The sequence below is a fragment of the Podarcis bocagei genome (genome assembly GCF_964188305.1).
Source record: "Podarcis bocagei genome assembly, chromosome: 6".
Classification (NCBI taxonomy): domain Eukaryota; kingdom Metazoa; phylum Chordata; class Lepidosauria; order Squamata; family Lacertidae; genus Podarcis; species Podarcis bocagei.
In genome coordinates this window covers 26947700-26962795 of record NC_138130.1, presented here as the reverse complement: position 1 = coordinate 26962795, position 15096 = coordinate 26947700, and the positions used below count along the sequence as shown (strand labels likewise).

The window sequence follows — 15096 nt, the reverse complement described above, 5'->3', positions numbered from 1 at the left end:
CTCCCTCCCCCCAGACCCACACCCTGCCCATGGCAGGTTCGGCAACCGCTGAGCCACAGCCCGGAGCGCCGAGCAGCGGACGCGCAGACACTCATTCACGCACACCCGTCTCTCTCTTTCTTTCTTTCTTTCTCTCTCTCTCCTCTTTCTCGCTCCCTCTCTCTCTCATACACATAGACGACCGCGTTGCACACACACACACACACACACACACACACACACACACACACACACACACACACGGAGAGAGAGGCTGGGAAATGAAATTTATTACTGATACCAAAAAGAAAAGAGGAAGACTTTCAAGACAATTTCAAGTTATTGTTTCTGTCTGGAGAGGAGGGGGGGGGGGGAGAAACCAAACAAACCCGAGCAAGAGCGAGCGCGCGAGCGGGAAGGGCTTCCCCCCACTCCCCGCTTTTCCTTCTCTTCCTCTCTCATCCCCCCCCTCCCAACCCTGGAACATAATGAAGCGCTTTTGTGTGGCGCGGAACAATACCAAACAAGTATTCTAATAAATAGCCACTTTCCCCCTCCTTTCCGCGTCTCGACGGTGAATAGAACCTAGCAGTTGCTTGGAGAGCAGCTGGGACGCGGCGAGAAGGGAGGAGGAGCCCGGGCATCCCTTGCGCGCCTGCCCGGCTCCCCCCCCCCCAGCCCCGCTCCGTCTTCTGCGCACACCCGCGCGGATCCTGGCCCACTTTCTTTGCTTGCGCCCCTCTCCTCCGAGGCGCCTTCCACCGCGCGGCTTGGGAGCCGGAGTTGCTCTGTCTACCTGTCTTGTGCCTTTTGACCTAGTGGCGGACTTATTGGAGACCGGGCTCCGCGGGCTATTCTTATCTCGTTTCGTTTAGGATCCGAGCTTAAGATCCCTTCTTCTCCCCTCTTTCCCTTAAAGCCCGGCATTCTCAAGCATTCTGCGCCCGCTGAGAGCGCGCCCTTCAGCCTGGAAGGGAAAGTGATTCGGCGCCTGTTTCCCGCCTCCCGGAGGGCTGGCTCGGCAGGGGGTTTCTCTCCCCCTTTCTTTCGTCCATTAGGGCTATTCTGTGTGTGTCATCCGGCTACCCGCTTAAACTTTTCATTCCTCTTTTCCGAAAGCCTCACCAAAGGCTTCGCCACCGTTTGCACTATCAACATTATTCTAATTATAAAACTTTTCCAGTTTTCTTATTATAGGTGTGTACTTCTGAGGTTACTGTCTGCCGTCTCTTTCTTTAAGAATAGCGAATGTGCAGTCTCGAGACGGATTATTATTATTATTATTATTATTATTATTATTATTATTATTATTAATAGTAGTATTTACTTCCCCCCTTAAGTTTTTTGGGGGTGTTGGCGGCGGCATCCTTCTGAGCTTATTCTCCCTTCCCGCCCCCGTCCTTTCCCCGAGCAATAGGGGATGAGCTGCGTCCAGACTGGCTAGTCCAATGGACACCAAACACCCGCTGCGCCGGCGATGCCGGAAGAGCGCTCTTCTGCGCCAGTCCCAGTCCCGGATGCCGCTGTCCCTATCAGTCGTGCGCGCGATCTATGGGGACACGGGTGGGGGCGGGGAGACTCCCCCACTTCAGGCAGGCCAAGGATGTACGGCGTCGCTGGAGAGGAGGGGCGGCGTCCTCCTTGCCTCTCCCTTCCCTCTAGTTTAACCCCCAAAGGACAGTATCCTAACGGGAAGCGACATCTTGTTTTGCGCGCTGCAAAATTGCGCGTTTGCTCGTGAAAAGACCCCAGCAGGCATCCTTCTTCACACCCTCTCCTTCCTTTCTCTCCCAGCGCGGTTACATCTCTCAGGCGGTTCTCCTGATCTGACCTTCGCTGAAAGTGGGCACCGTTCGCATTCACACGAGCACACAACCTCGCAGGGGAAATATTTTTATCTATAAAATCAGGCCAAAACACCCAGATCAGAAGTGGGTCGCTTTTATTATCCGCTGCGGAGCCATTGGCAGTTTAGTTCAAAGTCGGCCTCACAGCACCTCTCAGGATCCAGCTGCGCCCCATCGCCTCCTTCCGGGCGAGTTAGCAGCGTTTGTCGCGCGTTAAAAGCCGACAAAAAGATTCTCTTTACGTCTCGAAATGGGTGGCGAAAGAACACGGGTTATTCTTGACTTTAGGTTTACTTGACAGTAAGTCCTGTCGATTTCCCTGGAACTTACTTCCAAGTAAACCCGCGCAAGTTGGCATCATCCGGAATCCTTTGGGGAAGGCTCGGATCCGGATCTCCGCGGAGGCGTGAAGCGCCTTCTTGGGCACATGTGACCAAGTGACTCGTTTCGACGCCCCAGCTCGTGGCTGTACCTGGAAAGCAAGTCCCACTGAAGTCAGTGGGTTTACTTTCCGGGAGACTTTCCGGCTTATCCAGAGAGCGGGAGCGCGGTTCACGGTTGGGACTCGCTCCTGCCTTGTTTATACTGCAACAAACCGAATCATTCGGGATCGCCGGTTTCAAAACTTGTGACTTCTGTTTTGCAACGCTCAGACGGGGGGGGGGGGGGAGGAAAAAGAATGGGGGATGGCACCGCAGCGAGCTTCCCAGCCCTGCAAATATTTGAATGGTGTCTCTCTCCCCGCACCTCCCCGGCTGCCTCTCTTTTTGTAAAGCGGAGCAGCTGTCAGTCAGCTGGCTTTGACAACCTGCCACAATTTTTGTCACTTAATAGTGGGTGTTAGGCTAAGTGCAAAACACTCTGGCAAACAGATGTCAAACCTACATCTCATACAAAACGTGGGATGTGAAATTGAGTTTTAGCCCACACACTTTTCTCTTTCTTTTTCTTCCTTTTTTATTTTTAAATTAAAAAAAAATAGGTGCCAGTGAGTAAACCGTATACAAAACCGAGACACCCTGACAGTCTCCGCCGGCTGCGCTTGTTATTTAAAAGGAGGCGTCTTTAGAAACCTGACCTCCAAATTATAGCGATGCCTCCTTACATTTCAAACAGGGAAATATGAGAAGAACTGTACTTGGGAGGGGGCGCGCCCAGGACAAAGACGGAAAGGGACCGGAGAGATACCGGGGGCGGAGCGGTGCCAGGGAAAGATGGGGGCGGGGGGGGGGGAGAAGAGGAAAAAGGAAAGAAAAGAAAAAGAAACCCATCCCAACCACCGCGCGCGCTGGGTTTTTCCCTTCTCTATCTCCTCCTCCTTTTCCAAAAGGGCTTCGCTGTTCTTACTGTAAGACCCTGGAAGGGCAGTGGTGAGAGGAAGAGAAGCGAGGGTGAACTCTGAGCTTGGGGAGCTATTAAAAGATGTGTCTCCAAGCGAAAGAAACACACACACACACACAGCGCGCGTTGCAGCCTCAAAGCTGGCGCAGACCTTTCGGACACCCGCTGCTCCCCTATCCCCAAAAGGCGCTTATAAATTCTGGACTCCTCGGAAGCGCGTCCGGCCCAACCATTAGGGCGTTGGGTGAGAGGCGACCCGTCTCAGGCGGAGGCAGCAGATTCTTCGGGGTACCGCAATTACCAGGCGTGTAGAAAGATCAGCGACCTATTCTAGGATTCCCTAGTACCGAGGGAAGAGGGGGCGCCGCGGGGACGGTCGGCCTTAGCCGTTTGGAAGTCTTAGGCAGCGTTCAGGATCGGAGCGCAAACGTGGCGCAGCGAAGTCCACTCCGTAGCAATTCATCTGCACCAGATTATGAAAGCAACCTCCACCAAGAGTAGGAGCTGGGCGGGGGACACACACACAACTAAATTTAATTTAAGGATAGGTGCCATACAGAAATCCAGAGAGTTGTTTTCCCAACCCCGTTACCAAATTTTCAACATAGGATGTCAGTGCGCTCTTTCACATTTTATTTTTCCGGGTGGGGGGCGGGGAGGGAGAGAAATAAATGTCCCAAAATTAGGATTAAGGGTTCTTCGTCACCCTTCCCATATTTGTATGCTATTTTACCTGGATTAATTCTACACTCATTTTATTATGATCCAATGCGCAATAATGAACCAGCGAGGCCAGAGAAGCCTTTAAAACAATTTTATCGGTTGAATTATCTATGAATTGCAACTTAGATTTCAGCCTAGGCTGCGATTGTTCGTGCACGTGTTACCTGAATTACTTGAACATCTCTGCGTTCGGGATCCGTAGGATGCCCTCATATATCTCTCTGTACACTTATTAGAAATATGTAAATAATCGTATGTTACTTTCCTTCAGGGCAAGTGTGACGTTAACAGTGTGGATGTACGGATACATTTAAAAAATAATGTCACGCTTTCTAGCTCGGAAGCAATTTGTTTATTATAGCATTTCTCGCATCTTCCAATTCTTTGTAAAAATATATTTTTTTAAAGGAAAGGTAACTTTTTCATGGAACCTTGAACCTCACCATTTAAACTAGTCATGTGCGCCTTGAAAAAAGATGCCCTTAAAAAGTGAACGTTATTTATGTTTTGGGCGGGAGAAAGAACAGAAATATAATTTCGAACGGTATTTATTTTAAAAGTCAGATATCGTCAATATGCATTCCATAATCGAGTTAGTTCGGAATATATTTTCACAATCACAACTGAACAGGTTGTTTTTGTTTTTGTCTTTTAAAAAAGAAACGAACTCAATCTCGGTAAAGGAAAGGCACCCAAATGATACAGCTAAAATTATTCTGACTCACTTTCGTTTTGAACCAACCATCTTTCCGCTTTGCCCCGGATAAATGGCTGAGATCACAGTCTCTTTGAAGACAGGGCTGGTGTGAAGTTTTTCTGTACTGTTTTAAAAACCCCTTTGACCCTCTAGAATTGAGGACAAAACCTTACCCCTCCCCGTTTTTGGGGAGAAAGTATGATTGTCTTCTCCAGCCCAGGAAATCAGCAATAGTCCAGGTTCTTTAATGAGCATGAACTGTTAACAACAACCAAACAAGCAAGCTAAATTTCCAGAATTTCGTTCAAAACACATGAAACCAAACCAGAAAAACCAAACATTGTTTTTGTAAAAAACCAAGCATAGATGAACTTTGTTTGATTAAAGTTATTCTGTACAAAAAGTGGCCTTGAAAACTCCTCCACCTGAACCCTAAATAATAGTTTATTCAGTAATCACATTCAATGTGATTTGCTTCCAAGAGCAGTATTGAGTAGGATCAGAATGCTACTTCACTTATGGAGAGAAGACTGGAAGCCCAAGTCTAAGTGGTGTGTCCTTGGCCATTCCTCACATCCAGGGGCGCCCACTTGAATAAAATTTTGGGGTGGGGCAGGTAAGCCCCACCCCACATAATGGATCATAAGATGCAACACATAGGCACCATTTGAATGGCAATACCCATCAACTTGGGTGGCAGCCCCCTCAAATTTTTTTGGGGGGGTGGGAAGGGTCCTCAGCCCATAGGAGTTGGCTCCTTTGCTCACATCACACAGAGGTAAAACCAGGTTTGCTAATTCAGCAAGGATCTGCACTACCACCATGGTTCCCTGTCTTCTAGTTCTCATAACAAATTAGTCCTCCTTCATAGGATATTTGTGGAGAGATTTGAATGGCTTTCGCCTGTGAGCCTGACTCCTTATCTTTCTGTACACTGGAATTAATCCGCTTTAATCATCAGATTTGAAATGGATTTGGCCTGAGCTATGCAATTTTGATCAACCTTGGCAGTTTTATGAAGTCTGGCAATGAAGTCCATTGACAGCCTGACTCCCTCACAATTGCCTGAGAGTATAGATCTGAGGCTTCTGTAACTGCAGTGTCATCAGGAAAAGAAATAAATAAAAGGCAACTCCAGTCCCCCGGGGGCGTTGCATTTGAAGCAGTGCCACTGGAAGCAACGCAGACAATGAACCTAAAGGGAAGCTGTAAAATAAAATTACAACGAAGGCCATCGGGGACATTGTGATTTAAGGGAAAGATTCATGTTTCTGTCTGCAGAAAGATGGCAGATGTCAAAACCTCGATTTGGACCTTAATAAATACTATTTGCTCCCCTGCCTCTGAAGGAACTACTCTGGTTTACACCAAATAAGAAAGCCAAGGACACAGCACAGATAACAGCATTGGAAATGGAGAAGGAAGAGCCAACAAGATTCAGCTAAAGGTTGCAATGCTAAAAACACCTGCTGGTCCTTGAGAAAGTCCAACTCGGCTCAGCAGGACTTGCTTCTGAATAAGTATTAGCTGTTACACTGTAAGACCCACTTGAAGCAAGCAAACAAGCTAGTCACCATGAACTTTAGTGGGATTTGGGGCCTTCTTCTCTCCTTGCATAGCAGAAAATCCACCTACAACAGGTGATAACCATCATTAACCCTGCTCAGAGCAGACCCACTGAAATCAGATGGGTTTCAATAGGTCTGCTTTGAGTGTGACTAATGTTGGCTATCACCCATTGTAGTTAACCTGTTGAAAATAATGGGCATGACTAACTTAGGTCCATTCATTTCAGTGGGTCTACTCAGAGTGGGACTTAGTTGCAAAGCGATAAGATAAGATAGGATGGTAAGATTAGATGATAAGATAAGATAAGATAAGATAAGATAAGATAAGATAAGATAAGATAAGATAAGATAAGATAAGATAAGATAAGATAAGATGATAAGATAAGATAAGATAAGATAAGATGATAAGATAGAAAAAAAGGAAAGGAAAGGAAAGAAAAGAAAAAAGAGACCAACAGGCATATTGGAGAAAACATTAGAATGCTTCTCCCTTAGAAATAAACCCCTTTTTATTGAACTCCACCACTCCTTCCTAGTCACACTTTAATGGATTTTGATACACTCTTCATTCTTCAGGGGTTAAACAACATTAGGTTATATATCTATACATCTATATCTGCCATATTGAAGGGGTGATAAAAACTGGTATAATGTATAAAATTCCCTGGAAGGCCTGAGATAACAGAACAAGTTTTAACTAGTCAGCAAAATATCAGCACTGTGGGTGCCAGCCAGATATAAAGAGAGAGACAGTTGCACAAAGTGGGGGTCACTACAGAGGAAGTCCATTTCTAAGTGGTCGTAAGATACTACTACTACTACTACTACCTTTATTGTCAGTGTACAACCTGTGTACAATGAAATTAACCAAGCCCCCCCCAACACTCAATCTCATTGCACTCGTGTGCTTGTCGTGTTGCACAACACACCAACCCTGAAAGCCAGTTGCACTATATTATTTTACGTTCAGCAGCCTAACAGCCCACGGATAGAAACTGATTTTTAGCCTGTTGGTACGACTGAAATATTCAAAGATGAATATTTGCAAGATGTAGTGTGTCCAAGGTGACATTGGCTGATGACAGTGAGTGGATAGGTCCATACAGGGGGAGTCATTCTTTTACATAACCCGTTCCCAAGCTGAGGCGAGTCTCATAAGTCATCAGCAGTCCCTTAAAATGGGCTTAGTAACAAATTGGCAGCCCATGCATTCTTTCAGCAGCTCGGATAAAAGTATGTTGTGAAGCTTCAAAAAATATCCAGTCTACCTATGCTTAGGTGATACTTTTTTGGGGGGCGGGGGGGGGATTATATAGCAGCTGGACAACCTCTAAGACTGACTGGCTTGCTTTTCAGTCTTAGCTTCAGATATGAGGATAAAGCACATTGTCTGAAGGGAAGGTTGGGGGGGCTTATAGCTTTCCAGAAGCTGACAGGCTTTATTTCACCTGGGTCAAAGAGCCAGCTTGGCACACACACCCATGTGCATTTGTGTACACACACACACACACACACACACACACACACAGGGGTGGGGGTGAGTGGGCTGGGAGCCTCAATGGCCCCCCTCTGCAGGCAACCCCACCCCAGCTTGCTACCTGTAGTTACAGCACTGGTTGTTGAGCTCAATTTTCCATCAAGTCTAGCATGTCCAATGGTCAGGGATGGTAGAAGTTGTAGCCCAACGGCAAAGTATGTAGGACCCGACCTGTTTATTCTGATTCTGGTGTTAAGGTTTCAACCCTGCAAATCTTTAAAAAGGTATCAGTGAGCGACAACACTGTCTCAACTCTTAATAGTTATGCTTACTGATTAGTTATGACTGTTTGAACAGTTTGTTTTAAAAGCAACGTGTTTCACTCCATGAAACCCTGAGGGTCTTTTCTGTGTCTTCTCAAGACACCATGTACAAATGACTACCCTTGAACTTCATGCATTTCCCCTGTTACATCAGGTGGGGAGTCCTTGCCACGTCAGAGGGAAGCACCCTCTTCTGATCCTTATTGGTACATCTACAGTGTTTCCCAGGGCAATGACACTGTTGGCCCAGGAGACAATAAGCACTTATGATGCGTTTCTTCCTAACAGAATGAATCATTTCTCTGGGCTTCTGTGTTCTGCTCCCAGCTCTGCCACTGATTAACCCAACATTACAGCCTATTTATGTTATATGAAGTCTACAAATCAATTAATGGAATTGTTGGATTTGTTCCAGTCAAATGCTTTGAAAAATTTATAGTAGTATGAGGAGGCGACAATAGCTTGGAATGAATAGTTTCAAGGACCTTGGGGATTTAGGCACATTTCAGAAGGGCTGTGCATGTTCTACCCTTGCACATTTCTCTGTGTTCTGTCTTCCTTCTCCCTTCCTTAATCCTGCAAAGGGTGGTTTCTGCTGATGCAATCTGTATGAGGCAAGACAGGAGGACCAAGTTGCATTACATGCTACTTCCAATTTATTCATTCTAAACAGATTACTACTTTTATATCAGGTAACATTTGTAACCACATATTCCTCATTTCTCAATTCATTCCCCCACCCCCTCAATATTTGATTCCCCCTACAACTGAGAAAACAGAAATATGAGAACTATCTTGGCACAAGCTTACATTACCTGATAAAAAAAGCTCTAAACAGACAATTTTTTACAGTCTGTCTTAACCCCTTGGGATGCCCTGTGGAGCTTAGAATAAAACATTTGCATTGTTTTAAAATGTGTTTTAAAAAAACAGTAATTGCGAATGCTTACTGGTGTTGTAGCACTGTAAGGCACTTAACGTGATGAAACTGCCCCTATGTGAACACAGGCTCTTATTTTATGAAGAACTAAGAGTATAGTTTATACAGAAATGAAATAAGACCTCTTTTGAATAAAACAATCTGCATAAATGCTTAAAGAAAGCCTATAATTATGATAAAAATGTTGCTCAAAGTTAAAATTATGAAGCAATCAAGATTTATAAACAGTCTCTCATCAACTTTTAATCATACTTCTGTTTTTATATACGAACTGTATATGGAACAACATATAACAATATATCTGTTGCAGCATTTACTTTTGATGCCAAAGTCAGTGGATTTTCCTAGACGTGTTATCATATAAAGAAGCACATGCAAAAGGGAGTCATTTTCAGTCATTTCTCCCACTGCACATGGAGACAACACTGTGTCTCCCAGGAGCAGCCTTGCATGCCTTTGAAATAAGTAGCAACTATTGACTTGAAAAGGCATCTGCAGCCTTTCTCTTAATCCTAGTAATTTGGGCCCTGTCCTAAGAAAGGCATGAAATAAGGGAATGATATAGCTCACAGCTTTTTTGGAGTATGTAGTGGTGGTGGTAGTATTAGGATTTTTTCCCTGTTACAATCCTCTGGTAAAGGACTTTGATGAAGATGATGATAATAATAATTATTATTATCATTTCTTTATACCCCGCCGATCTGGCTGGGCTTCCCCAGCCACTCTGGGCGGCTTCCAACAGAATATTAAAATACAATAGTCTATTAAACATTAAAAGCTTCCCTAAACGGGGCTGCCTTCAGATGTCTTCTAAAAGTCTGGTAGTTGTTTTTCTCTTTGACATCTGGTGGGAGGGCGTTCCACAGGGTGGGTGCCACTACCGAGAAGGCCCTCTGTCCTTCTCCCTGTAGCAGGGAGGGAACTGCCAGAAGGCCCTTGGCACTGGACCTCAGTGTCCGAGCAGAACGATGTGGGTGGAGACGCTCCTTCAGGTATATTGGACTGAGGCCGTTTAGGGCTTTAAAGGTCAGCACCAACACTTTGAATTGTGCTCGGAAACGTACTGGGAGCCAATGTAGGTCTTTCAAGACCGGTGTTATGTGTTCTCGGCGGCCACTCCCCGTCACCAGTCTAGCTGCTGCATTCTGGATTAATTGTAGTTTCTGGGTCACCTTCAAAGGTAGCCCCACGTAGAGCACACTGCAGTAGTCCAAGCGAGAGATAACTAGAGCATGTACCACTCTGGCGAGACAGTCTGCGGGCAGGTAGGGTCTCAGTCTGCGTACCAGATGGAGCTGATAAACAGCTGCCCTGGACACAGAACTGACCTGTGCCTCCATGGACAGTTGTTAAGCACATTTGACTTCAGGAAAATCCTTTATGTAACAAGCTTTGTCTCCAGGGTGAGACAGGCTTCCCCAACCTGGACCCTCCTAATGTCATCGGTCTACAACCCCAATCACACCCAGCAATCATGACCAATGGTCAGGAAGGATGGGAGTTGTAGTTCAAGACCACCTGAAGACCCAAGCTTGGACAATACCTCTCCAAGCCCTTATCCGCTGTGGTCTTCCTGAACTTCAGTACTAAACCTTCTTCACATTACCATATAATACACACATGCACAGAGTCTGCCGTCATCTCTGCATCTCGCTCATCCACATTGCCAAGGATTTGGGGAGAAGGAACATATGTAATCTGAAGATGCATTGTATATCTTTATGTAGTTTGACCTACAGAGAGTATGTTGAATTTGTGGACATTAATGCGTTTTGCATCAATGGCATAAAAACTGCTAGTGTGTAAAAGGCCATGACTTCTGAATAGCAAGGTTTCAGACGGCAATTATGATTCAATTTATATTTAAACATAAATTATTATCTTGACTTTGAACCCTCCTCTCACATTCATCAATATACAAACACTTTATATTGTTACATTGGTAACATAAGAGGTAAAATGACTATTACTCATACTTAATCTAAGCACAACCACAAGGGCTCCTGATTAGGCATTTAGCTATGCAATGTTGAATGTTATCTATTAACTCTGTTCTATCCTGTTTCTCCTTTGTTTTTGTTTTCATTTAAACCAATTCATGAACCAAGAACTCACACACTGACCACTAATAATGAGCCATATGTTGTAGATATCACTGCAAATTGACTATGCTATTTTTGTGATATACAAATGATATGGGAAGACTTGGTCTAATTATTCGTTTATTATTCCTATAATCCATGTATATAAAATCCAATAAAAAGTTACTAAGAAAAACAAGTTTGCCAATCAGATGGTTTGAAAAATAGATGGTTGTTCGCTGATGCAGAGAGGTTTACGTGCCAACAATCACCTAATTTTCAAGTCACCTGGCTGACCTCTGGAAAAATTCTGAAACAAATAAAGAAATCTATCTCTAGGTGAATCGTCTAAAGAGAAATTCAGGATATGGTGCACAAAGTCTTTGATCTGCCCTTCTCCACCTACAGAGATGGCCATTTGTAGGTCTGCTTAGAATTTACCAGACAGATATTCTGTGGGTATAGTCTGAAACCTAGGCTGAGTAAGCACACCTGAAAAAGATAGAACTTTGAATCTCCACAAACATTTTCTGAGTATTAAACTGCCACTTCTCTCACATGCTTTTACTACACCCATGAGTACAGGACATGGGGAAGAAAGGGGCAGGAAATGAAGTGACAGGCAGCCTTTCATGTGAACAACTCTAAATCCTTACTAGTCTGGAGTGAGGCATCACTTATTTTTATTTTTGGACTGCTCTTTTGTGCAAGCATGGTAAGTCACAGAAGGTGTATGTACACATGTAAACAAATACCCATGGACCTCAGGTTTCCTGGCTTGGAGCAACACACACATACACATACACACACACACATACGGCTGCTGTTTTGTGCAAATCTGGTAGATTTGCACACAAAAAATGTATTTTTTAAAAAAAGAATTGAATGTGTGTGCTTACAGGTAACAGATACCAGGGTGCAAGCCCATAATGACCTCAGGCAATGTCAGCCCACCCATGTAGTGGTGTGAAGTAGCTATCTCAGGCAGCAGCAGCCCCCGAGGCAGCCCCCTTATGGGCGCTCCCTGCCATGCCTCCACCTGTCAGAGAAGCGGTGCCAGGATAGGTGCTGATTTCCCGCAAGATCTTGCGCGATCTCATCAAAGTCTTGCAAGATGTCAAGAGAGCAAAAGATCTCATGAGATTTGGGTGAGATCTTGCAAACTCTCTCGGGGAATTGGCGCCAATGCCAGCACTACTTCTCCGCAAGCAGCGGCGGTGACACAGCTGGTGGTACAGCTGCAGTGCCAACAGCAGGTGGCACAATGATGGTGTCCCATGGGTGGTGGTGGTGGTGTGGCAGAGCAGAGTGGCACCTCCTGTTTTGCCTCATGTGGCAAAATGGGGCGTACCACTCCTGACCTCAGGATCCTGAAGGAGCGTCTCCACCCCCATCGTTCTACCCGGACACTGAGGTCCAGCACCGAGGGCCTTCTGGCAGTTCCCTCACTGCGAGAAGCCAAGTTACAGGGAACCAGGCAGAAGGCCTTCTCGGTAGTGGCGCCTTCCCTGTGGAACACCCTCCCACCAGATGTCAAAGAGAACAACAGCTACCAGGCTTTTAGAAGACATCTGAAGGCAGCCCTGTTTCAGGAAGCTTTTAATGTTTGATGTATTGTAGTATTTTAATATTCTTTTGGAAGCCGCCCAGAGTGGCTGGGGAAGCCCAGCCAGATGGGCGGGGTATAAATAATAAATTATTATTATTATTATTATTCCAGAACTTATAGCTGTCAGTTCTGAGGGAAGGCAGTTAAGGACCCACAGCCCAGGTGGGGCTGGCTAGCTTCGGGAGGAGATGTGTGATTCTTCAGCTGGAGTAGCCTCAAGACAGGTGAGTGTGAGGGTTACATGCCTCATTAATAATAATAATAATAATAATAATAATAATAATAATAATAATAAATTTATTATTTATACCCCGCTCATCTGGCTGAGCTTCCCCAGCCACTCTGGGCGGCTTCTAATCAAATGTTAAAAACAATACAGCAATAAATATTAAAAACTTCCCTAAACAGGGCTGCCTTCAGATGTCTTTTAAAGAAAAGATAGCTACTTATTTCCTTCACATCTGAAGGGAGGGTGTTCCACAGGGCGGGTGCCACTACCGAGAAGGCCCTCTGCCTGGTTCCCTGTAACCTCCCTTCTTGCAATGAGGGAACTGCCAGAAGACCCTCGGAGCTGGACCTCCGTGTCACCAAGCCCAAAAGATATAAAAGGAAAGGCATCCTGGCCAGGTTGGGCATAGCCCTCCTGACAGATGATTTGGACTCAGGTAATTGAGTACTTTCAATGCTTTTCAATAATATTTGTGGATCTGGGGGAGGACAGCTGTCCCCCCACCCATGGCTACATCCATGTATAACAGTAGCATTTTCCAGATTGGTCAGTTGCTTTGGTTTACTTTTTATTCACTGTAAGCAAACTGGTAGATCCTTTTAGTTGCTATAACTGTATGCAGGGATGAAAGCAAAACTGAAAATTGTTCCCAACACAACCCCACCCACCCACCCACCCACATATATACAGTGCTACCTCGGGTTAAGTACTTAGTCCGTTCCGGAGGTCCGTTCTTAACCTGAAACTGTTCTTAACCTGAAGCACCGCTTTAGCTAATGGGGCCTCCCGCTGCCGCCATGCCGCCAGAGCACGATTTCTGTTCTCATCCTGAAGCAAAGTTCTTAACCCGAGGTACTATTTCTGGGTTAGCAGAGTCTGTAACCTGAAGCGTATGTAACCTGAAGGGTATGTAACCTGAGGTATCACTGTATTTTATTTAAAGGGAGGCATTTGCAAAGATCTAACATGAGCTAGAATAACCCAAAGACCCACCTAAAAGTTTAATTGCAATCTTCACTCTCCAAACTGAAGCTGGGTTGAAAGAAGTTGTAGCATTTTAGCGAAGTAAAATGTGTGTCCTTCTCATTCTCCTTATGACAAGCATCATAACAAAGAGACAATTTAAATGTAAATTCAAATTCAAACTCCTTAAATCCTGCCTATCAACAGAGGGCTTGGCATTAAAAAGTATCTTTGACCTTCTCGTTTAACGAGATCTGAAGTCTATCTATTGCTTTAAATATCCAACATTAGTAATGCTCTGGGTAGACCCATTGAAATCAATTGACCTAAAACCTTTAATTTAAATGAGTCTCCTCCGAGTATGACTTAGTTGGCTATCACCCATAGTGATTCCAATGGCAATTTTAATTTAGTTTTCCACATCTTCCCTTCAGAACGCATCTCAGGGAAATGAATATGTTTAGCCTGAGATGTGACAATAGAAGATGCAGAACTTCACCTTAGCAAGGGTTCTGCAAAGCCAGTTTTCAGCTTTGGAATGTGATAGCAAAGTCAAAATAAAGGCCTCTTAAGAGTGCTTTGAACACAAGGAGAGAGTAACTAATCCTTACCTATCTACAATTAGGGTGAGGAGCTGATTTTTCAGGGTAGCCTTATACTCCATCACTTCTTAGTTAAGAAACTAAATCATTGCTGATTCCAATGATTGCTTATGAGAGGTGTAGAAAGTCAACATTTCCCATAAAATCCTCTGCCTAGCATATGTACAGGTTGGCTTAGTGTTAAGCAGGGAATATAACTGTTAGGCATTTGCCATTTTAGACTGCCCCAAAGGTTTAATATCTATATGAAGCCACTCCTTTCCATCTACAGGCATGGAAGTGGGTGTGCTGGACTGGTGCCTTGCCTTAGTAATGGAGTGGATGAGAGCCAATAAACTGAAGCTCAATCTAGATAAAACAGAGGCACTATTAGTGATTGGTTCCCTAGGTGGAAGATTGCCTGCTCTTGAGAGGGTTACACTCCCTCCAAAGGATGCTAACCAACCACAGAAAGACCCGGCCTGTTCTTGTGCCTTTAATGGCAACCTGATGTTGCAGAGAACCAAGGTGTCATGGACTGGCAGGACAATGGGGAGGAAGAAGGGGAGGAAGAGGATGCTGGAGAGGGGTGTAGCCGGGACTTTAGATTATTGTGGACTTTAGGAAATGTAAATTGAATATTCAGCCACTTATTATTGAGGGGAAGTGTGTGGAACAGGCCTCGGTATTTCGATTTCTGGGAATGGAATTGAGAGATTACCTAACCTGGGGAGAAAA

The 15096-nt window shown here is 44.9% G+C and overlaps 2 long non-coding RNA genes across 2 annotated transcripts in view; one reads left to right on the top strand and one right to left on the bottom strand.

Moving 5' to 3' along the window:
- The window catches only part of LOC308589442, a 49480-nt gene extending 49064 nt beyond the window's left edge, over positions 1-416 (bottom strand). Inside the window, exon 1 of the long non-coding RNA XR_014009248.1 lies at positions 17-416. This is a non-coding gene — a long non-coding RNA (uncharacterized lncRNA). The remainder of the gene's footprint in view (positions 1-16) is intronic.
- LOC308589443 overlaps positions 1-15096 on the top strand; it is a 344225-nt gene that overhangs the window by 191741 nt on the left and 137388 nt on the right. The gene's annotated exons all lie outside the window — the stretch shown is intronic.